At 45.0% G+C, this 24779-nt stretch overlaps 1 protein-coding gene across 7 annotated transcripts in view; it reads left to right on the top strand.

The window, feature by feature from the left end:
* cobl (cordon-bleu WH2 repeat protein) overlaps positions 1-24779 on the top strand; it is a 166456-nt gene that overhangs the window by 110293 nt on the left and 31384 nt on the right. The window lies entirely within an intron of this gene.

Genomic DNA, 24779 nt, shown 5'->3' with positions numbered 1-24779 from the left:
TTGCTCCTTAAGCTGGCAAATTGCAGATGCTGTTCAACACATGACCTATAAATGGAAAGATAATGTTAAATTGACACCAGAAGCTGCATGTCTAAAAGCGCATGCTGAGTTTCACATCAACTCACTCACTCACTCACTCACTCACTCACTAACACTTAATTGTTTAATATTGAATCTAGAGTTTTAGAGGGGGAACAACAGGTAAACAAGACCAGTATATCGAGTTTCAGCTCCAGGCCAACTTTATAACACGTCACTGATTTCTGAGAGCACAACATACCAGCCCCCGGCCAAGATGTCCCTGGTAATATACACTAAACAGTTTTCAACGTACAAATAAAGGCCAAAGTATACTTTGTTTTTTTTTTACACATTCAGTAAAGTATGCGTATAGTGTGTGTGACAAAATTCTGCCATCAGCATAGTGTGTGCACACCATATACACATAGCCCACATTTTTTTTACCTGCGCATACTCCATACACTCAGATCACACATGCGCATTGATTATTTTTTTTTTGTGATACTTAGTTCTTCCACTAGTTGGCCATTGTTTGACTGTTGTAAAATGAATGTAAGAGGCGGAAAAGTAACAAAAGCACCCAGAGACCGCAACAACTATAGACGCCTGCATTGACGTTTGTGTGACTATGACATTTTATCAGTCATGACTTCTGGAAAGAAATATCACAGACACTGGTTTATATTTTGCTGTTATGCTGCTGTTGGTGTTTCTTTGTCGGGACACAAACACTGTACACACGCTGCGTGGTATCGGTTGTTGGTATCAGAGCATTTTAAAGGTGCTCTAAGCTAGGCCTGTAGCGGCGCGTCGATGACGTCGACGCTTCGACGTCAAAAATTCGTCGACGTCATATTTTTTTGTCGACGCTTCTTTATTTATTTATGTATTTATTTTTTTGCACCGTTCCCGGCGGTACAGCTCGCCACACACACGTGGGAGACCGAAACATTGCAGAATCGAGGACGAAACAGCAACCTCTTCACAGAATTCACAACAAAGCCATGCAAAAGTCCCAACAAAAGAAAAAGTCCTAAAAAAACCCAGCTCGCAGTAAATCATCGAAGGTATGGGAATACTTCAAATTTAGTCCCAAACGTAAAGGTGTCGTTATTTGCGCTCTTTGTCAAATGGAGTTGACATCCCAAGTCTCCCGCATAGTGATAGCGGCTCCCTGATGACCGCAAATTAGTTAAAATCTCCCGGAATCTAGAGCTCGCGAGCTCCAAACCGTGTAGCGCGCGCAGCGAGGGAGAGAGCGAGAGACCTTGCGCGTGTGTGTGCAAATGTGCGTGTGTGCCTTATGAAGCGCATGTAAACCCCACCCCCGTCAACAAAATCAGTCCGGATGTTTTTTATGAGCACTGAAAACATTAAAATGAGCACCACATCCAAGTGTGATAGGGCTCATTTGAGTAGCCTACCAAACATTTTACAGTGTAGATACTCTGTAAGAACCAGATCAAAATTGTTGTGCATTGAATGTGCACTCCTGCAATTTCCATGTTACAAAAAAGAATCGTTCAATTAGTCGTTAGATTAGTCGACTAATCGATAAAATAATCGACAGACTAATCGTTTAATTAATAATCGTTTACCCCAGCCCTACTCTAAGCGATCTCACACGTTTTTTAGGCCAACAATTTTTTGTCACATACAGCAAACATCTCCTCACTATCCGCTGGCTGCCTGTCCCCTGAACACACTGTAAAGAAACGCGGTCTCTGCAGACACCCCAGGCTCCACAATTGATGTTTTATTAACAAGGTTCGGGAGGAAAACGTTCTAATGATCAAACAATCAAGTCATTCCAGCCAGCTGTCAGCAATCAGTAATCAACAGGTCCACTCAATCAGCACGAGTAAAGCCTAGAAATATACTCAGTCGACTCACCCATATTCCTCGACAGTTTTCAGCATCCCTCCACCACCCCATCTCCTCACACTTGCCTAGTTATCTTCCTAAACAGAGATACGGGGGGAGTACTCTGGGTTCGGGCCCAATTTCCGAGCTCGGAGCCCTCCCCCCGGACAGCACGCCAAATACGCATAACCATCTATTCTCTGATCATTTGTAAGTGTGAACTCGTGAAACAGCAACAAAAACAAACTGCGGCGACCCACTCCCCGAAACATAACAAACTGTTCCAGCCAATGACCGACAAGAAGGGTTTGGGGGTGTGGTTTGGGGGGTTAGTGTGCGGATGAGGAGGAGGGAGGGTCTAGCTAGCCTCCGTTTTGTTTGACAATAGTTTGAACGTCAACAAGAAGTGACGTCACCCAGGATCGCTTAGAGAACCTTTAATTAGTAGTGTCAGAGCGCAGTATCGGGTGCATCCCTAGTATTTAGGTTTTGAATTTTAGGACATTTATAACATCATATATTTGCATATTCATTAAGGTTAATAACATTGATTGGAAAACAGCATGAAACACAACCTGGTTTATTAACAGCTTGTCTATCTTTGGATGAAATATTGAATATTTAATGGAATGAGCGTTGGTTAGTTTATGATTGCTTGTTTGTTGCTAAACAAGTTGGCCTAACATTCGAGCACCGCATTGTTTCACACGTTATACATTTAAGGGTTACTGTAGCACCTGACTTCAGGGTTGAATGCAGTGCCATTTTAAAATAGTTGGTGTAAAATGCTGCTTAACCCAGTTGCCTTAATGGGTTAAACCCCAGAGGACAGCATAAAGGTAAAATACCATTTTCTCTTTCCTTGTCTCTTATTTCCACTCTCACTGGATCAAACCAAAACACAGTGAGCCACATTCCCAGCTTCTTTTAACAAGGAATACTTTATGCAGTATATGTACTGTAGATATTTCAGCAAGCTTTTTAATGCAAGCAGATCGAGGGAACTGTAAATAGAAAAATAACGAATGGATATGAATCTAAATATAATTCAATTTAATAACATTGTTTAAAATATTTAGGACAGGATTAAGAATAGTCAGCATAGTAAAAAAAAAAAACTCTTTAACACAGTAGATTTTATAATTCATGTCCATTTCCCTTTCACTTTTGTCATGACTGACTCAAAGCCGTGACAAATGAATGGAGGACATAATGAGTTGGTTTGCAAAAATTTATTTGCAAGACATTTATTAACATAAATAGAAAAATATAATAAAAACTAAAACTGTCACGGGTGGTTGCAGAAAGACAAAACAAGATGAAGGTATCTTTTCAACACAAAGGTTTAATGATGATCAAAAATATAGGACAGCAGAACAGGCAGCAACACGCACTATATACAACTGAGATCAGACAAAGACTGACTGACCAGACGGAACTTAAATGCAAACACAGATGACATTGATTAACAGAACACAGGTGATACAGCTGAACTGACAATGACAGTGAAGATGACATGTGAATTCCAGCAGACAAGTCCAAATGAAAACAAACTAACCCAAACACCACTGTGACAAAAACATGGTCATCTGTAGTGTCTGTCTGGTGCATGGATGTTAGTCTATCAAAGATAGAAAACTAAATACTCCAAAACAAATAACAAAAGCAAGTAACAAACAAACAAAGCCAAAATCAAACACAAATCAACCAGAAGCAAGCTCTTTCAACACTAGCAAAGCCTAACCCCTTATTTACACTGCACAGTGCACACGTCTGCGGCGCGTTACGGCTTCGACGAGGTTTTGTTCCGTCCTCCATGTGGTGCCAACCATAGGGTGCACACCAGGAGCATTTCAGAACCAAAACCAAATGGATGCGCGAGACCACGTGATTTGCCTGTCCGACGTGTTTTTTCTTGATTTTTGGGTTTCTACGTCTATGGTTTCTACCAAGGATATATTGGCGTGCAATACAATGGAGTCTGCACATGGTGTTTATTTTGAAATTGACAGTGTTTTTTTACTTTTATTTTGTATTCGGTGCGGCTTAGACGCGGCGTCCGTCGAAAATAGACTCGGCGCCTATCTTTAGCGAAACGGCGCAGAGAGCCGCTTCTGAAACGCGCCGCATCGCGGCTGGTGTAAACACAAGCATTGACTAGAGGACGCGATCAGCTCCGGTATCCGTGTCCAGGGGCGTAGCAGCCATTATAAAAGTGGGGGGGACAAAATGGTGTGGTGATGTGACCCAAAGGTCAGTCCTTCCAGAAAAATGCGGAGTTTTTTTGTGATTGTTGCGGGCAAAAATCCTTGATTATGCGGCGATGGAATATGCAGGATATTTGCAATTTTATGTGATGAAATTGCGGGAACTTACAAAAACTGCGGTTTGATGAAAAAGAGAGAAAAAGTGATTCCCCAACACCCTGTTCTCACTAGGCTACTACCTTAATGTAAAGAGCTATTTCTTATTACTTCCTATGATAAGCAAACATACTACATCACAGAAAGTGCTGGAATATTTAATCTTGTTTTATTTCAGACCTTAATAAACACATGGCTCAAACTTACAAAACATTGATGAGTCAAACAAGTTCTGTAGCTTTACAAAAGGAATATGCTACAACTTCAGTAAAAATGAATAAATAAAATATGAAAAAAATGTTTCCTGTTTTACAGTTTTTTTTTTCAATGATGTTTATGTCGCGTAATTACGTCACTTCATAACGTTCCCATGGCAACAGGGGGAAACGGCTGCTCTCGTGTGAAGCAAACGCAACATTTTTCAACTTTCTGCTAAGATATATGTGACTTTTTTTTGCAACAAAAATGCGGGGATTATGAAATCATACAAGCCCCGCATATTCTGCGTGGAAATCGGCAATTTATACGGCAAAAGTGCGGCGTAGGCCTATTTGAAAAAATGCCCCCGCATAAATATGCGGACTTTGGCTGATTATTGAATCATGCGATCGCATAATCGCGTTTTTCTGGAGGGACTGAAAGTTGATGTTCATAATAATAAATTCTAGATGGAATAGCAATTGGCATTTTACAGCACCCTAGTGCCAAATTTGGGAACATGCCATGATAGTTTACAGCAACCTATTTTTGTGAAATCATACTCGAAATAAAAAAAATATTGCAGGACTTGGGACTTTCAGACAACTGTGGACATCTATACTTTATTTTTATGAAATAAAGATATTTTATGATATTTACAATATTTCAGTTAAACTACACTTGAACAATAGGCCTAACTTTTATCTTACTAACAGTTGGACCAAAAAAAGTGTTCAATGAGTATAACAGATTACATATAGCCTACAGTAATTTTATACAACAGACATTTTATAAAAAAATATATCAATAAAACCTAAATCAATGTATTCGGTATTGGACATCAATTTAACATTGACATTAGATGTTGAATTTACATTGAATTTTGGTCACCCGACGTCGCAACCAAAATTTAACCAAATATCAACGTCTTATGACGTTGTGTGCCTGCTGGGAATAATCTGTTATGTCTCATTTAACAGACGCTTTTATCCAAAGCAACAGGTAGGAGAGCATTTAACACACACTCGGCACAATCCGGCGCGACGTGACGAGGTCCATACGGGTTCTGTTGTCTTACACTTCTTACAGCGTTACAGTAGGTTAAATCATAATAAGGAAACTTTACGTGTGATTCATGTCATCGCGACATACTGTAACAGTGTGTGTTTGAAAAAAAATGATGTAGTCCTCTGCTTTTTTTCTGGGGTGCATTAGACGGCCAAACAGCAAAGCGACTAAACAAAGACGAAAATTCGCAAGAGCAACAAAAGATTTGAAGCTCATGGCAGACGCGCCCAATAGCTGCTTCGCGCTGTGATTGGCTGAATGTTAGCTCACTCAAGTCTAAGTAACAAATCAGAGAACACGGGCGGAAATATTGGCGCGGAGTAAAAAAAAATGCGGGGGACAGAATCACCTGTTTCTAAAAGTGGGGGGGACGTGTCCCCCCCGTCCCCCCCGGTTGCTACGCCCCTGTCCGTGTCACAGCCGTATCGTGCCACAGACACGTGCAGTGTAAATAAGGGGTAAGGTTACGTTCACACTGTCAGTCCAAATCCAATTTCTATGCATATCCGATTGAAATCCGATCAGAATTAGCTAATGTGAACAGCAAGAAAATCACATGAAATGCAATTTTTACAAATCCGTTTCAAGCTACATCCATATGTGGTTTGAAATCCTATTCAAATCTCATTTCTGGAAATCCGTTTCAGTCTGACTGATCTGATCGGATTTCGCGTGGTTTATGTGACTTTCTCACGCCACTTAAAATGCAAACGTCAGATTTTGTTATAGGAAACATGGTGAATGTCGCTGCCGAAACAAAGCTGTGTTGTTGCAAAGTGCCGGACGAGCAGAAAATGACAATATAATGGAGACAACAGCATGGAAAAAAGCTGTGCATACCAGCCCCCGGTTCTGCCGCTGCCTCAGAAGATGCGTAGTCCAGCGCACGGCTCAATATCTCTATTGCAAACCCCACCATGTTGCGTTTGTTGGCTTATGCCTACCAACGCAACATCATTGCCATAGAAACCAATGCAGATATTCCAGAAAACGAAAGAGCTGCTTGGACACACAAATCGGATCTGAACAGTTGCGATACATCAATAATAATATTAGATCCGATTCAAATCAGACTGACAGTGTGAACGTAGCCTAAGCTTTTATAGAGGGAAAAACATGTGGACATCGTTTCCTTGATGAGCCTCCTAGCCACACCCACTGACCGGCCTTAGGAAAGTAGAAGACCCATCACACTTTGGCCTCTCATAGCAGGGGTTTTGTTTTTATCTTTATTGGTAAAAAGCTTTATTAGGTTTGATTTAGATAACAGCCAGGCCACTCAGTCAGTGGGGCGATAGAAGGGGGGTAGAAAATGTATACTCTTAAATCTTTCCAGCATATAGTTTACAATCTGTATGAATTTACTGTTAAGAAAATGCCATTCTAATCTAAAGATCAAAAACTCCCCACTGTGGCCTTGGTACAAGCATTACTACACTGCTTTATCACTGAGCTCATTCATCACAGTAATTCAGATTATCATGTCTAATGAGCTAATATTCAAGTAATTTTTGTGGTCATTTAAATGACAGAAACCTCCATGATTTTTGCAGATTTTGAAAGTGAATATGCTTGACAAACGCTTTAGATATTTTCAGTTCTTAACTGCCTTTTCTTGACAGCAGGGAGCAGGGAAATTATTTTATTAAATTGATATAATATAACTTATTTAAGTTTGTATTACCCTTTATTATATATATATATATATATATTGTAGCAATGACCTACATCAACAGCAGTAATCAGCAGCAGCGTAGCAGATCTATTCTGCCAAGACCAAGTAAGGGATAATGTACATCCAGCCGGTTGTTATCTGAGAATAAACCCAGACAGGGTGATGAGGACCACGACACGAAGCGGAGGTGTCTTCCATCAGCCTGAAGGGGGTTATTCTCAGATAACAACCGGCTGGATGTACATTATCCCGCTTATTACATGGCTACTTGCCACATAAGTAAATAATTAGACACAAAATATTGATCTGAGTCTAAATATTTTATTAGCTCTTTAAACGCAAAGCTTCTGCGGAGAGAGCAGTTGCTAGCGCGTCAAGTTTAAACTAGATGGATATCTAAGGGATACGGTACAGTCACACCACTTATTACACAGAATTTTGCCACGTAAATAATTATGGGGATAAGAGATATTGATTTCAGATTAAACTGTTTTAAAATCGTACCTGTTTGTTATCCTATAATCCAACAGTGTACAAAACAATAGTCACAAAATGGCAGCAGCTGCGTTTGTATGAAACAAGAGAGAGCGAGTCCACGATACTGGATGGCATAGTTAAATAACTGTACACAAAATATTGATTCGACTGAGTTTTAATATTTTATTAGCTCACCAAAAGCAAAACTTCCAGCAAGCGTATAGTGCTGCTGACAACCCGGATGAGCCTGTGTTAACTGTTTTGTGCGGTTGTTATCTGGTAATAACATACCGCTGGATGGCACGATTGACCAATCAGAATCAACTATTCCAAAGAGCCGTGTAATAAATACATATAACAACAGCATGAGTGGACACGCATCCTATAGCAATTGAATGGAGCTTTTGTTCTGTTAGTTGCTGAACTGGCATTACTGAGACTGATATATTACTTACTGAATGCTGTCCCATCGCTTCTCAAAACACCCCACAAACATTGTTTCTCTTTAAACTCCTGCTGGCTTCAAGATAACCTCCACAGGAGAGGGACAAGATAATGAGTAAACATTTAGATGTCACGTCACGACTGATGTAACTCCACTCATGTTGTTCTGCTCCTCGATTTATTCCGGTACATCCAAATGACTCATAAGCTGACTACCTCAGTCTCTGGAGTTGTGCTTTGTATATAGCATTGATAATGTATACAGGGCATTGCAAAACCCTTACCCCAATCTCTGAACCCTGGCATTTTGTTCCAAAAAAATGAAACTAACTGATTGTTTAAATGTTACAATGCAGTATATTAAAAAATAGAAAATTGATAGAACAAAAAACAGAACACTGATGTGTTGTTTGCTTCAGTATTCAAGCCTAACACCCTAGTAAATGCGTTTACATGCACTTTAAATGTTCACGGACTAAAAGCAATTTTTTTTATGTCATGTAAGCGCTTTAACTGAAATCAGTCCAGATTTTGAGAAGTTGGACTAACAGACCTGAAAAGGCAATTGGAGTTCCGCTTCATCCAGCATGTATAAGCAGACTACAACTGGCCATGGCGTTGAGCGCTTACTCCAAAAGACAGAAGTGACGTGTATTTTAATGCTTCAAATTTTAGTTTATGCATTGTGTTTTGTATAGACAAAGAGACAGACATAAACTTTACCTGAACTATACAAAATACTAATGTAGCTTGATTAAAACTGTGCATGCAAACACAGTGTAATGTGGTAAGGTCACTGTTTGCAGCAATGGCAGTCTTTTGTAGTACGTACATCGCAGCATTGCAGACTGTTTTGGTGTATTTTTTGCCTATTTTGGGTATTCTTCCAGTTTGTTCAGGTTGGTCAAAAGGCATTTATACAACTGTCTTCAGAAGAGCCACAGATTCTAATTTGGATGAAGATCAAGGCTTTGACTGGGCCATTTTAGGACATTCACCTTTATGTTCGACACTCCAGTGATACTTTGATTTTGTGTTTGGGATCGTTGTCCTAGAGATTAACTTTCTAAAAAGTCATTGTTCTATTTAATAATACGTCCTAATAAAAGCAGACCCACAACATGATGCTGTCACCACCATGCTTTACTTTTTGCGAAGTGGCCACTGGCCAGTGATTTGATCCCTCCAAATTTGACTAAAAACTTTGATGTTGTTACTTTGCAATCAGTTCACTAGTAAGCTGTTTTGATATGCTTTCAATCATTCTTCAGGACTAAATGGTCCAGTCTTATGCAGGCCAGTGTTGTGCTCTTGGTATAGTTGACTAGTGCACCTTTGTGCTCAGTTATTGAACTCTGTAGCTTCTTCAATGTGATCTTTGTCCTTTCTATGTCCTTTCTTTCCTTTCCTGTTCACTCTTATGCAACACAGGAAATAAATGCTTAAGCAAACAGCATCTTTCATATTTTATTCTTCTAAAGAGAAAATTCATCTTTAAAGAGAGAATTATGGTTAAGGTTATGCATACAGAGGAACTGCAAATGTCCTTTGAATATCATCAAACCAGTACTGGAAAGAGGTTCTGGCTCAATTTCTATCTGTTTTCTACCCCTAAAATAACCCAGTTTATTTATGCATTGAAGTGTTTGGTAATTAGCCCAGCATTCTAATTAGGTGGATTACTCAAACGGGTGAAAAAACATTCAGGGAGTTTTTTTTTTTTTTTTTTTTTACTGGAGCTGAGTGTTCTTGGACTAAAAAATGCTGATGTATCTGAGTAACAGACCAGCTATATGTAACGACAGAATAGGAGTGTCCCACTGCTAAAGATCCTCATACTCACAGAATTATTAACATAGACAGGTGTTAGCCATCAATTGCTAAAAGAAAAACGAGACAAACACTGAAGCAAAGTCAGTTGCAATTTCTGGTTCACGCAGACTTTAATTCTTATTAAAGACTGCAAAGCTGGTGAGAGAAAATACCGGGGGAAGAGCTACTGGCTATATTGAGTGTCCCAGGTCACCTCCAACCTTTCCCCTTCCTTTAGGGAGGACTTCCAGGATGCCTCTTACAATCATGTACAGACCACCCCTCAGTGTAGGTCCCATACTTTTAACTTTAACTTCAGACCCTCTTTAAAGCTCTCTGCTTTTTTGTCTGACAATATTTTTTCATCAATTGTTTTTTTCTTGAATTCGTCTCCTACAGATGTGCTGCCTCAATGTAGACCATCACTTTTTTCCTTTTAGCTTGGTTCCTCTTTTCCATTTCTAAGCTTCTCAATGTGTTAATGGTTAAATATATCCCTTTTTGCTTTTCCTTAGATGTCAACTTAGCGTGTGTCTGCACAGTAATTCTGCGAAGACTGATCAGTGACTCATTTCCCATAAGTTCACACTGTCCTCGTTATGACGGGTTCAGAAGGAAGTTCTCATTTCAACACATATCATTTCCCATTTACTCTGCTTATCTTTGATGAGTGATTGATGTGATGGCAAACCACTTCATCCAGCTTGTGTTGTAAGAAGTCATATAAAAAATTTTGGACTTCTGTTTGGATACAAATGAGTCGTTCTCTTTAAAGAGCAGAACTCTGGTTTGCATTATTTTCACAAAAAGCATATTTAATATTTGGCACAGCTGAATCATTTGGCATGCTTTTTTGCTGAGTTCTACTCTCTGTTGCCAAGACTTGTGGTTATGTTCATTCCTGTACTTTCTTAGATTAGAAGAAGAAAAACCTTTTAATGTACCTTTTAACTTAGAAGTGAATACCGGTTGCATGGTTAGGAAGTTAGTTGCATTTTCGCCATGCTGCATAATGGTTAAATTGATAATCCCGATTATTTTGCTCAAAATTATAATCATAACGATTGTTGTCATTTGAGAAATGTATTTTAACATTTCATCATAATTATTGCACTTCAATAGGCTATAGTCGAGATCCATGTTTGGATTTTTTTGCAGTTCATCATCACTAAGAAGGTTTGATAGCAGATTTAGTCGCAGCAAACAGCGCAAGCAGCTCATGACAGAACACAGACCGACTGAATGACACTTAATTTATTTAAGCAGAAAATCTCTAATTGAGATCGCTAGGCTTCAGGTTTCTTGTTTTCTCTTTGTTTTCAGATCATCCGCGCTTCTTCAGCAGTCTAGAGAGAGCGTGTACGCATGGTTGCCAGATTGCAAAGATTAAGTAAAACGTACTCGGTTACTAACGTAAGCTCGGTTCTCTCTAGAGAGGGAACGAGTACTGCGTAATAGCTTACGCTAGGGGAAAACCTCTTTTCCACGAGATATTGAAGCCAAAAATTATCCTTAATTTTTTATTAATGTAAAACGCTTTGCAGCAGCAAGCAGACACAGGCGAGACAGCTCGCGCGCCTATTGGCTGCTCTTGCGGCAAATGCAGCAGCCTATCGAGAGAGACTCTGCGTGACGTAATGACCAATGGGGGCAACTCGCGCCCATATCGTCACGTCCCGCCAGAAAGGGCGTGGTCTCACTCTATAAATATGCTCGTTAGGCTGGTACAAGCTGGTTTTCATCGCCGAAGCGAACCAGAGCGTATTCCAAGCACGGCAAGATACGCAGTACTCGTTCCCTCTCTAGAGAGAACCGAGGTTACGTTAGTAACCGAGTACGTTCTCTTACGAGAGTATCTCTCGTACTGCGTAATAGCTTACGCTAGGGGAACACAATGCAACACGCCGTGCCTACAGGGATCCAACACCAAAGTCCCAGGGGCCGAAGCCCAGGGCTCATATAGTGCATAATCACCATAAACTCACATAGAGTGGAGGAAGAGAGGCTGGAAGCGTCATTCCTTATAAAATAGCACCCAGCGGGGCTATCATATGACAATAAAACGCGCAGCCAGGGTGAAAGCTTTCACCCTGATCTGGGTGGCCATACGTGTGTCAACACTCATGGGGCTGCAGTAAACTCAGCATCTGGGCCGCACAGCGGGGCAGATAGCACTGAATTTTAGACCGCCAAAAGCTTAGCTTGTAAGGCGGGTACCTCCAGGTTATAGTATTTTATAAATGTAGACGGCGAGGCCCAGCCCGCGGCCGTACAGATATCTTGCAGGGAAACCCCGCTAGACCATGCCCACGAAGAGGCCACGCCTCTCGTGGAGTGCGCTCTGACACCCAAGGGGCACTGCAGGCCCTTTGCAGTGTAAGCGAGCGCAATGGCATCCACTATCCATCTGGATAGGCTCTGTTTTGAGGCGGCAAGTCCCTTGGAGCGCCCGCCAAACAAAACGAAAAGCTGCTCAGTCTGTCTGAAAACAGACGAGCGCGACACATAAGCTCTTAATGCCCTGACGGGGCAAAGGAGACTCGCGTCCTCCTCCTCATTGAGAACCGGAAGGGCGGACAGGGAAATTACCTGGGCCCTAAACGGTGTATTGAGGGATTTCGGCACATACCTGTGCTTAGGTTTGAGAATGACCTTCGAGTCATTAGGCCCAAACTCCATACATGACGCGCTTACTGAAAGCGCCTGCAAGTCCCCTATGCGCTTCACTGAAGCGAGAGCCATGAGAAACACTGTTTTGAACGACAGGTGTTTCATGTCCACCGGCTGGATTGGCTCGAACGGGGCGCCTTTCATGGCCTCCAGGACCGTGGAAAGGTCCCACGTCGGGACTGAAGGGGGCCTGGGAGGGTTTAGCCTCCGAGCTCCCCTAAGGAAACGCACGATTAAGTCGTTCTTCCCCAGCGACTGGCCAGACACCGGTTTTGCAAACGTTGCTATGGCCGCCACATATACTTTGAGCGTGGATGGGGTCCTGCCCTTATCCAGTAGCTCTTGAAGGAAGGAAAGCACTTCCGAAACCCCGCATTCCACAGGTGAAAAGCTCTGGGCTTGACACCATGCAGAGAAAACAGACCATTTCGAGGAGTAGAGCCGCCTGGTAGACGGAGCTCTAGCCTGCGCGATCGTGTTTAACACTCCTTCTGGGAGGCTAGCGGGTACCCGTTGATGGCCCATGCGTGCAGGGACCACAGCTCCGGGCGAGGGTGCCAAATCGAGCCCTCCGCCTGAGAGAGGAGGTCTCTCCTCAATGGTACAGGCCATGGGGCAGTGCTGGTCAGCTGCATCAGGGCAGGGAACCACGTCTGGTTTGTCCAGAGCGGGGCTACGAGCAGCACTGGGCATCCGTTTTCCCTGATTCGTTCCAACACCTGAGGCAGGAACGAGACAGGAGGAAAAGCATATAGGGGGCAGCGGGGCCAAACATGAGCCAGCGCGTCCTTGCTTTTCGAGAAAAACTTCGGGCAATGAGCGTTTTCGTGGGACGCGAATAGGTCCACCTGTGCTCTGCCGAACGTTTTCCACAGCAGCTGGACCGTCTGCGGGTGCAGCGACCACTCCCCTGCTGGAACATTGTTCCTGGACAGTCTGTCTGGTCCCACATTCAGGTGACCAGGCACGTGCGCTGCTCTCAGTGAGAGCAGGTTGTGCTGAGCCCAGACCAGGAGGCGTTCCGTCAGCCTGTGAAGGTTTCGTGACCTGACGCCGCCCTGGCGATTTATGTATGCCACCACTGACATGTTGTCCGACCGGACCAAGACGTGGTGGCCTGTTACCTGGGGACAAAAACGCCGTAGCGCTTTGTCGACTGCTATCATCTCCAAGCAGTTTATGTGAAGGAGCTTTTCCCGTTCTGACCACAGGCCAGCTAGCGGTCTGCCCTCGAGCAGCGCTCCCCACCCCGAGGTGGAGGCGTCCGTAGACACCACCTTCACACTCGAAGCGGTCCCCAGACTCACACCTGACTGATACCAGTCGGTTATTTTCCAAGGTTCCAGAGCTGAAACACACTGTAGGTTGACCCTGAGGCGAAACAGACCCGCTGTCCATGCCCTGGGTGGAACCCCCGCTTTCAGCCACATCTGCAGTGGGCGCATGCGAAGCAAGCCCCACTGGAGTACAGAGGCCGCTGAGGCCATCAGCCCCAGCATTTTCTGAAACCTTTTGAGCGGAACTATCGAGCCGTGGCGGAAGGATTTCGCGACGCGCTGAATATTTAGTCCGCGCTCTGGTGACAGGCGTGCCGTCATGGATAGCGAGTCTAACACTGTTCCCAGAAAGGAAATTTTCTGACTGGGAGACAGTGAGCTCTTCGCCCAATTGACTGTGAGGCCCAGCTCCTCGAGGTGCTCGAGTAATGCGGCCCTGTGTTCTATGAGCTCAGATCGTGATCGAGCTAGAATCAGCCAATCGTCCAAGTAGTTCAGGACTCGCATGCCCTGAAGTCTCAGGGGTGCGAGCGCCGCGTCCATGCACTTCGTGAATGTACGAGGTGCTAGGGACAGGCTGAACGGCAGGACTGTGTATTGATATGCCTGGCCCTCGAAAGCGAATCTCAAGTATCGCCTGTGATGGGACGCTATTTGTATTTGGAAATAGGCGTCTTTCAGATCTATTGACATAAACCAGTCCCCGTGGCGCACTTGCGCGAGGATTTTCCTGGTCGTAAGCATTCTGAACTGGCGCTTCACAAGCGCTCTGTTCAGCTGTCGCAGATCTAAAATGGGTCTGAGACCTCCATCTTTTTTCGGTACCAGAAAATATCTGCTGTGTAGGCCCCCTTTGATCTGAGCTTGAGATAAAGGTTCTATAGCACCTTTGCTCAGAAGTTTCCTTATCTCGGCTCGAAGTAGATGAGATACTTCGTTTTCCACCGTCGTCTCGACGCGCGCCGTATAACGGCGGGGACGTCGAGCGAACTGTAGCGAATAGCCTCTTTTTATAGTGTTCAGCACCCATTCTGATACCCCAGGAAGCTGTGCCCACACTTTCGCGTGAATAGCTAGGGGTAGAATGAGATCTGGGCTCTGGCCGAGACATAGTGACGGCAAGAGAGCTCCGGCGTGCTGTAACGCAGACACTGTGTTTACAGTGTGTGAGGCGAGGGGCGCGCCGATCGCGGCGGGCAGCCTGGCCGCGCTCAAAACCCTTATAGCAGTTTGCTGAGGGAGAGAGAGCGGGGCGAGCCCCGTGGGGCTTAACATGTCTGTGAGTGAATGTGGGCGCAGGACAGCGGGCACATTTACTGCACTGAAAAACACCGTCGGCCTGAGCTGACTGAATGCGTGTTGGTTTCGTTTTCACAGAACCCGTGGGACATGTGGTGTGTAGTGTTTGTGGGCACTGAGACGTAGGCACATTCACTACATTTAGTGCACAATCGACATGAGGCGATTTTGTTTGTGCGAGCCCTGCATTTTTGCGGGCTGTGTTTGTGTGTAGAAATGAGCCCTGGGTTGTGGGCATTTTCAATACACTCATAACACCATCGGCTGAGGCCGGAATACCAGAAAATACACCGTTTATGTGATTTATCTGGGTCGCCGTGGGAACAGCATTTGTGTGCAGGCAAGCGGGCATGGTACTGGCTTGCTTACTGCAAAATACACTGGAACAGTCACATTTTCTGGAACTGAACGAGCGAAAATTTCAGTGGAAGTCTGGCCACGGCGAGACTGAAACACCGTCGATTTCCTAGGAGGCTAGGAAGACTTGTGTTGGTTTCGTTTTACAGAAACCGTGGTAGTGTTTGTGGGCACATTCACTACATTTAATGCACAATTGACATGCGTCGATTTCATTTGTGCGAGCCCTGTACCGTGGCGGGCTGTGTTTGTGTGTAGAAATGAACACTGGGCTGTGAGCATTTTATTACACTTATAACACCATCGGCTGTGGCCGGAAAACCAGAAATACAATGATTACATGATTTTTCTGGGTCGCCGTGGAAACGGCCTTTATGTGCAGGCAAGCGGGCCGTGGTACCAGCTTGTTTACTGCAAAATACACTGGAACAGTCGCATTTTCTGGAACTGAACGAGCGAAAAGTTTCGGTGGAAGTCTGGCCGCGGCGAGACTACATTTTTTATCTGCTGCGAGAGCCGGGATCGAACACGGGTCTCTCGCGCGAAGGCTTCGGGTTCCGCCACTGGGCCACAGGGAGAACTACACTAGCGCAAGCAGATAAGAGAGCGTCATCACAGTTTTGTGTGTGTCGGCGTTTGTATGCAGGTGTGCGTGTTATACAACAGGCTCATTGCTGCAATAATGACATTTTCAGCCGCTCAAACTAGGAGCTGAGAAATGTTTGAGAAATGGAGATTAGTCCGGCCTCGGCGGGGACTAAAACACACTCTTTTCTCATTTGCCGGTGACGCACGCCCATGGGGGGCGGGGTAGATTTCTTATAACGTAAAGAAAGCTAGCCGCGGTTTTAGGGCTCGCGGTCTTGATGCTGGCCCGTTTCCTTGACGACTCGCGGACAGAAGGCGGAGGTCCACAGAGCTCGCCTGTTGCGCGGCGGTTGCGCGGGCGCCTCCCAGTCGAGGCCGATGCTTTCCACGGCCTGAGAGAGCAGACGCATCAGCTCAGTCTCAATGCCGGCTCTCTTACCAGTGGTTTGGCGGGAAACGCTAGCGGAGGGGAGGTCCACGGAGCTCGCCCAATCCTCGCTATCAGATGCCAGAAGAGAACACGCCTCGGTGGGTTCGTCGAACTCGTGGACGGACGCGGCGGCAGGCGGCGGCCGTTGTCCGTCAGTGAGCGACTCGAGCGAAGCCGGTGAAGCTGGCGGGCGAACCGGCGAGCTTTGGCGGGCTGGAGAGAGCTAGGAAGCGCCCCGGCACCACGGCGGGCTGTGGTGAAGGCTCGGAGAATGATGCCAGGCGAGTCCTCAGAGTCACCATAGGCAAAAACTCGCAATGAGGGCATCCGCCGTCAGCGAGCGCGATGGCCGCGTGATCCTCACCCAGGCAGGACACACAGATGACGTGACGGTCCCTGTCGCTGAGTGGGGCGCGGCACGAGCCACAGGATGGCATCTTTAAAAAGACGCAGCTCTTTTGTGATGAGAAGTGTGAGTCGCGTCAAGTAAGCGAGCAAACACTCTCAGCAGATTAAGGATACAAAGTGATATAAAAGGATATAGAACGCCGGAAAGCGCAGCAGATACGGCAGTTGAAGGCGGCGAGGCCAGCGACTCCAGAGCTCGTCCCGCTGAAAAGCTTGCTTCGACGGCGCGGCTTCTCACTCCGGATCCAGCGATGCGTGCTTCGCTGAAGAGATGAAAATCAGCTTGTACCAGCCTAACGAGCATATTTATAGAGTGAGACCACGCCCTTTCTGGCGGGACGTGACGATATGGGTGCGAGTTGCCCCCATTGGTCATTACGTCACGCAGAGTCTCTCTCGATAGGCTGCTGCATTTGCCGCAAGAGCAGCCAATAGGCGCGCGAGCTGTCTCGCCTGTGTCTGCTTGCTGCTGCAAAGCGTTTTACACTAATAAAAAATTAAGGATAATTTTTGGCTTCAATATCTCGTGGAAAAGAGGTTTTCCCCTAGCGTAAGCTATTACGCAGTACGAGAGATACTCTCGTAAGAGAACACCGGGTAGAAAACGTGTTATTTTAACAGAAAAACTTGATTGGGGGATTTAAATAGTTAAAGTCTGGCAACCGCAAGCATGACTGCTCGAAGCGGCTTGTTAAAAACAGTCTGTAATTTTTTCTCGTCTCTTTTTTTCTGAATGATTTTGGTCGTTTCTATTTTTTTAAAGGTGCTCTACGTAACTTTTAGCGGCCTCTAGTGGTGATGTTTCAGATTGCAACCAAATTTTACAAGAGCGCTCGTGCTCAAACTCATAGACAATACCGTCTATTACGCAAATATCTCGGTGAATACTAGACGGATTCGGCGAGCACCGAGCTCGTTGGGACCATCTAGTCGAGCTGAAAAGAACCATATAAGTTCCATAGTTTTTGGTGGTGTTTTCGCGGAGATATTAGCAGAAAACCATCGGGCGCGCTGCAAAATTGCGGAAGCCGGTGACGTCACGATCTCAGAAGAAAATCGCTCGTATCTCTGCAACGCAAAGACCCAGAGAGCTCAAATTCGGGGGAGGAGGTCCCAGGGGAACCCTTGCCCGAACGCTAGAGTGGCTGGCCTCGGGGATGCCCCCTACCGGATCGCCGTTCGCTGGGACCCCCGATTTCGAACGGCTATATCTCGGGGAGCCGGGCGAGTTGGACCTCGGGGGTGGGCTCGTTCGAAAGGCCCCGTCCAGCACTACGAACGATTAGAGTCTTGGGAATATTGATCAAAGATTGACTTAGATATAAGCCGAAAAACGTGCGCCTTTAACCGGACGTAACTCCCTGACCGTCTACAATAGACTGTATATAAGGAGAGAGGCTCGGGAGCGCGCATGCACGTCACATCCGTTGGATTTCGCGGTAAATCCGACCCGGAGACTTCACATAGAAATAGGAATACTGGCCTTCAGAGGTAATAGCAAAACCCGACAAGTGGATCATTGTAATGTGTGATTACAACCCCTTCACACACAGGCAATAAAAAAAGGATTCATTTTAGAAGAAAAGTTCCATATAGCACCTTTAACTACATTTAGTCTTGTCTTTTTTCGTCAACGATATTGCATGTTTATTTAGTCACAGTTATCGTTTAATGACGTTGGTGTCATCTCGTCTTCGTCTTGTCTTAGTCATTAAAAAAAAAAGGTCGTCAACGTACATTTTTCGTCACGGTAACGAAATTAACACTACTTAGTACTTTCTATCCAATAGATGGTTAGCTTCTTTGGGGTAGCTCAGAGGTGCGCTCACAGTTGGTTAGTAAGACTGCCACACAAAGAGGACAGTCATGCTTTTGCTCTGGGACATATTTTTCATATCGCATCCACATTGTAGCCTTTTGCGATAAGCTAATTGCAACGTTTCAAAACGCAATTGCGATTCGATTGCGATTAATCGTTTAGCCCTAATGTGAATAGTTATAAAATGGATAGTTCTGTCTCTAAAATTTGATTCAATTGACTTTTGACACATTGAAAAACCTCTGACATGTGGCTATATCGAGTCACTCAAAAATCTAAAATGCCTAAAGGCGTGCTGTCCAGGGGGGAGGGCTCCGAGCTCGGAATTCGGCCCGAACCCAGAGTACCCCCCCCCCCCCCGGTAAATAAATGATTAGGACTAGAAGTGTGGAGAATGAGTGGTGGAGGGATGCTGCAAAACTGCCAATGGATTGAGGTGAGACTGGTGAATCTATATACACCTCTTTTCATTGATTGCTGAGTGGTCTCCACCCATGTTAATTATCTGAACGTGCTCCTCCCGAACTGTGTTAATAAAACATAATTTGTGGAGCCATTCCCTTTGTATATTAAATAATACGCTTAGTATATCGCATGGTATAAACACTCCAGTGCACTCATACAGTCTTGAAATGGTTTAACTTAAAACAAAACCATAAAAACAGATATTTGAATCTTGATTTACAAAATTTATATTCTACAGTAGCTCTTGCCACGGTATTTTCTCTCACCAGCCTTGCAGTCTGTAATAAGATGTAATAAATTAAAGTCTGCGTGAACCGGAAGTTGCAACTGACTTTTTTTTTACTACATAAAGGTGCAATGTGTAATAATTTTGAGTATCTATTAACAGAAATGCAATATGACATCCATAACTATGTTTTCAGTGGTGTATAAAGAACTTACTTAATAAACCGTAATGTTTTTATTACCTTAGAATGAGACATTTATATCTACATAACCGCGAGCACCCCCTTCTATGAAGGTCGACATATTGTGATGTCATGTTTCTACCGTAGCCGACAGCGAACAAACAATGCTACAGAGCGTGTTTCGTCACTACCTTGAAAGAGAAGCAGCAGAAAGCTAGAAGCTAGCCATAGACACCGTGAGTATTGACTTTTCCTTTGTCAGTAGTGTAAAATATGTAGTTGGATTGTTTCATGTAACTTAGTTCTTCTCCCTCGCTGTGTTATGGTTTTGCTATATGGGGATAAATGTGCTGGTTACGTTCGTGAGACAGCTGATTAGTACTCTTGTCATTGACCGTAAAACAGTATGTTACAGGAATCACCAACCCGTCGATCTTGGAAGCATTTTAAGACGATCGCGAAGAGTTTTCAAAATCAGAGAAAAAAGCTTATTGTGTGTTGTAAATGGTGTCTAGGGGATGCGGAGCTCCTTTGTGCTCATGCGGACGCGTCGAGTTTAAACAAGGCTTTACGCTTTAACCAGCTCAGCCACAGTTACAGCTCATATTAGCCAGCTAAACATTTACTACCCTGTTAGAAAAAATATATAGTTGCATAGTTTCATGTGGTTCTTCTCCCTCGCTGTATTATGGGTTTGCTATGTGTGGAGAAATGTCCTGGTTACGTTTGTGAGACAAATCAGCTGATTACTATTATTATATTATATATTAAGACCCTTGATCCTCACCTGACTATGGCTTTGTAAAATGTATCCATGATCCATCAGCCAGAGGAGCGTGGAAACCCACAATGGCAGTCACGTACACCTTCAGTGTGGACGGGGTAAGACCAGCCGAGAGGCGATCTTGGAGGAACTCCAGCACTGAAGCCAACCGGGCAGTTAACTGGGTCCATCTTACGCTCTCTACACCAAGTGGAAACACATTCCACTTTAGGCCAAACAATCTCCTCGTGGAAGGAGCTCTGGAACTGAGTATGGTCTCAACTACTCCAGCCGACAGGCCAGCCTCTAGGTACTGAGCCCCCTCAGGGGCCAGGCCCAAAGTATCCACAGGTCTGGTCAAGGGAGAATATTGAGCCCCCGGCCAGTGGAAATAGGTCCCTCCTCAGAGGGATTTTAAGGAGTTTTAAGGAAAAGCTAGTTTGAACAGGTGGGTTTTAAATACTGATTTGAAGTTTGTTAGTGAATCAGAGTTTCTAATGGATGTAGGGAGTGAGTTCCAGAGGGTGGGGGCGGCAATAGCGAAGGCTCGATCCCCCAAGGTCCGGCGGTTAGAGCGGATGATCGGGGTAAGGCGGTTTGTGCCAGATGAGCGGAGGTGGCGGGTGGGTTGGTGCTGTTCCAGGAGCTCAGTGAGGTAGGGCGGTGCCAGGTTATGGAGGGACTTGTAGGTGAGGAGGAGGAGCTTATATTGAATGCGGTAATGAACAGGTAGCCAATGGAGCTGCTGGAGAACAGGGGTGACGTGTTCTCGGGACCGGGTGTGGGTGAGGAGGCGGGTGGCTGAGTTCTGGATGTATTGCAGTTTTTGTAGTTGATTGGTAGGAAGTCCGTAGAGAAGGCTATTGCAGTAGTCAAGTCTTGAAGTTATGAATGCGTGAATGAGGATTTCAGCTGTTGACAGGGTAAGCGAGGGGCGAAAGCGGGCGATGTTGCGGAGGTGGAAGAAGGATAGTTTAGCGATACGGTTGATGTGTGTTCGGTATGAGAGGGTGGAATCCATTATGAAACCAAGGTTTCGGACAGAGAGGGAGGGGGTGACATTCTGTCCGTCGATAAGGAGAGTAAAGTTCTGAATAGAAGAGAGGAGAGATTTTGGGCCGGTGATAAGGAGTTCTGTTTTATTGCTGTTGAGTTTGAGAAAGTTATTGTCCATCCAGGTTTTAATGTCGGAAATACAATCGGTGGTGGTGGAGAGGATAACCGGGGTGATGGATTTGGTGGATGTGTAGAGTTGGGTATCATCGGCGTAGCAGTGAAAATGGAGTCCATGGTGGCGGATAACCTGACCGAGGGGAAGCATGTTGATGGTGAAGAGGAGGGGGCCGAGCACAGAACCTTGGGGGACACCATGGGTGACAGGGGAGGTGAAGGAATTGCAGTTGTTAACAGAGACAAAGTGGTGACGGTCAGAGAGGTAGAAGGTGAGCCAGAGAAGTACTGTGCCAGAGATGCCAATAGATTTAAGACGATGGAGGAGGACAGTATGGTCTATTGTGTCGAATGCAGCTGAGAGGTCAAGGAGAAGGAGGATGGATATGGAACCAGAGTCGGCAGCAATGAGGAGATCCTTTGTGACTTTAAGAAGGGCTGTTTCTGTGCTGTGGTGTGGACGGAATCCGGATTGAAAAGTTTCAAAGAGTTGAGAAGAGAGGAGATATTGGTGGAGTTGTGTGATGACGGCGCGTTCCAGAATTTTTGAGAGTAACGGGAGATTGGAGATGGGTCTGAAGTTGTCCAGATTGTCAGGGTTGAGGCCAGGTTTTTTCAGGAGGGGTGTGATGGACACAAGTTTTAGCTGGGATGGAACAGATCCAGACATAAGGGAAGTGTTGATGATAATGGTGATAAGAGGGATGAGGATTTGTTGACAGGTTTTGAAGAGGGGAGAAGGGATCGGGTCAAGCTGGCAGTTGGAGAATTTCATGGTTGAGAGGAGTTTGGAGGTGTCAGAGGGAGACAGAGGAGAGAAGGAGGAAAAACTGTGGTGTGTAAGCGGAGTGAGTTGATATTCAGAGGGAGGAGAAGCAGAGGAAGTGGATGTTAGTGAACAGTGTATGGTATGAATTTTGGTATGGTAGGATGACAGGAAGTTATTGTATTTGTCTGTAGTGAATGTGGAGGTTATATTGTCCTTGGGTTTGGTCAGTTTTGCAAATGTGGAGAAAAGGGCCCGAGAGTCGGAAGAATTTGAGTGGATGAGTTGTGAGTAGTAGTTGGACCGGGCAGTTTTGAGAGCAGAATTGTATGTGATTATAGCGTGTTTGTAGGCTTAGGCATGGACGGTGAGACCGGATTTTTTATGGATCCTTTCAAGTTGTCTTTTTTTTCTTTTGAGAATGTGAAGATCTGGGGTGTACCGAGGTGCAGAGGTGGAGAAGGAGACTGAGGCAGTTTTAAGGGGGGCTATTTGGTTGAAGCAGGTGGAAAGTGTGTGGTTGTAAAAGTTGACTAGATCAGAGGCAATTGGATCAGAGGGAAGCAAAAAAGTAGTGATGGCATGGGATATGGAGGAGGTGAGAGAGATGGGTCTAATGGATTTCAGGTTTCGAAATGTAATTGTTCTTGTGTGTTTGACGGTAGGAGAGGGGGTAATGATATCCAAGGTGATGGCCAGATGATCAGAAATTGTGAGGTCGGTCAATGAAAGGTTATGTATGGTGAGGGAGGGTGTGGAACAGACCAGGTCCAGGATATGTCCATGATTATGTGTGGGTGAAGTGACATGCTGAGTGAGGTTGAGGCAGTTTAAAATGTCCAGAAAGTCAGATGTGAATTTTGCTTCCGGAGAGTCGATATGAATGTTGAAGTCACCAATGAGGAGAGCGGACGGTGAAATAGAGGATAGCTGAGTTACGAAGTCAGTGAAATCAGAAAGAAATGATGGACAGGTTTTGGGAGGGCGGTAGATGACTGCAGCAGTGAGTGATTGGGAACCAGGATGTCTGAAAGCCAAGTGTTCAAATGAGGATACAACCGGGATGGGGATGGGGCGGATGGAGATATCATTGCGGTAAATTACTGCGATGCCACCTCCTCACCGGTCCAGACGGGGGTTGTCGATGAAGGAGTATCCAGGTGGGGTGGTCTGATTTAATGCAATGTAGTCCATGGGTTTGTGCCCGGTTTCAGTAAGACAGAGAAAATCCAGTTTATTGTCAATAATGAATTCACAGAGGAACAGGCTTTTATTGTTAAGTGATCTTGTATTGAATAGCGCTGTCTTAAGAGGCTTTTGTTGTGAAATCCAAGTGGCGGGAGTTGAGACGGGCAGGAGGTTAGATGAAGTCACGTGAAGAGTGCGCGGATGATGTATGCGGATGTTGTTGTTGCGCCGGTGTCCAGGCGGGAGTGAACTACGGCTGGACCAGAAAAATGGAATACTGTTTTCGGCACTGAAGTAGTAGAGAAGATTGCTACGGGAGCCTCGATGAATATAAGGGCGACGACGGAGAAGACAGTGTTGTTGCAAAGTAGAGATGATGTCCAGTGAAGGAGGTGCGCGGTGGTTGAATCTGAGAAGCTGCAAGGACGTGTATCGAAGCGCCATGGTCAGAGCCGTAGATGACAAGAGCCACAGAGAGTCCAGCAGGAAGGTCATAAACAATAGCCGCATAGCTGACAGGCTGCTCCGGAGTGCAGGCCGGCCAGTAACCGGGCTGTAATCCACTGCTCGAGCAGAACACAGCGTGGATGGGCCGAAGGCAACACCGGGAGCTAGCTTGTTGGTGGTCACAACAGTCACAAACGTGACAGGCAGCAGATGCGGTGACCAGGCAAAGACACAGTCCAGATCTTGAGGCAGGAACAGATACCACCGGTATCAGACAAAGTCAGTAGGTAAAACCGTTTAGTATCAAACAAACTTTTTCGTCCGGAGTGAGAAGCGGCAGCCAAAACGCGGCAGCGTCCTCTCACGGTCCTCCAGTGAGACCTTTATTTAGGACAATGCTTAAGGGAAAAACAACACTAAATAGGACAGACAGTTTGACACAGAGCGCTTGCTGAAGAGCAAAAAGCTAACTCTGTTGTGTGCCGTTGTGTGCCCTTTGTAGCTTCCGTGTATGCCGTCACATGTTACGTCATGAAGCAGCACCAATCAGGATTGGATTAGTTTCATTCATACTTCAGATGCGTTACGCTAAGGGCTTTCCCCAAAGTGTCGTAGTCGACGCGGTTCGATTTCCCTCGAAAGTGAACTTTATCATAATAATGACTCAGTTTCTCGTACTCATAAGAAATGTCTCATAATTATTAATTAATTAATTAATTACATTAATTAGGCTAGTATTTTTTTACTGTAATATGAAAATTGGAATAGAGAATTGTGATATTTTACTGATATCTAAACATTTGA

The sequence above is a fragment of the Rhinichthys klamathensis genome, unplaced genomic scaffold, assembly GCF_029890125.1.
Source record: "Rhinichthys klamathensis goyatoka isolate OS25496 unplaced genomic scaffold, OSU_Roscu_1.1 h1tg000006l_1, whole genome shotgun sequence".
In the NCBI taxonomy this organism is placed as follows: domain Eukaryota; kingdom Metazoa; phylum Chordata; class Actinopteri; order Cypriniformes; family Leuciscidae; genus Rhinichthys; species Rhinichthys klamathensis.
The sequence above is the reverse complement of the archived record's forward strand: the minus strand, read 5'-3'. Positions and strand labels throughout refer to the sequence as shown.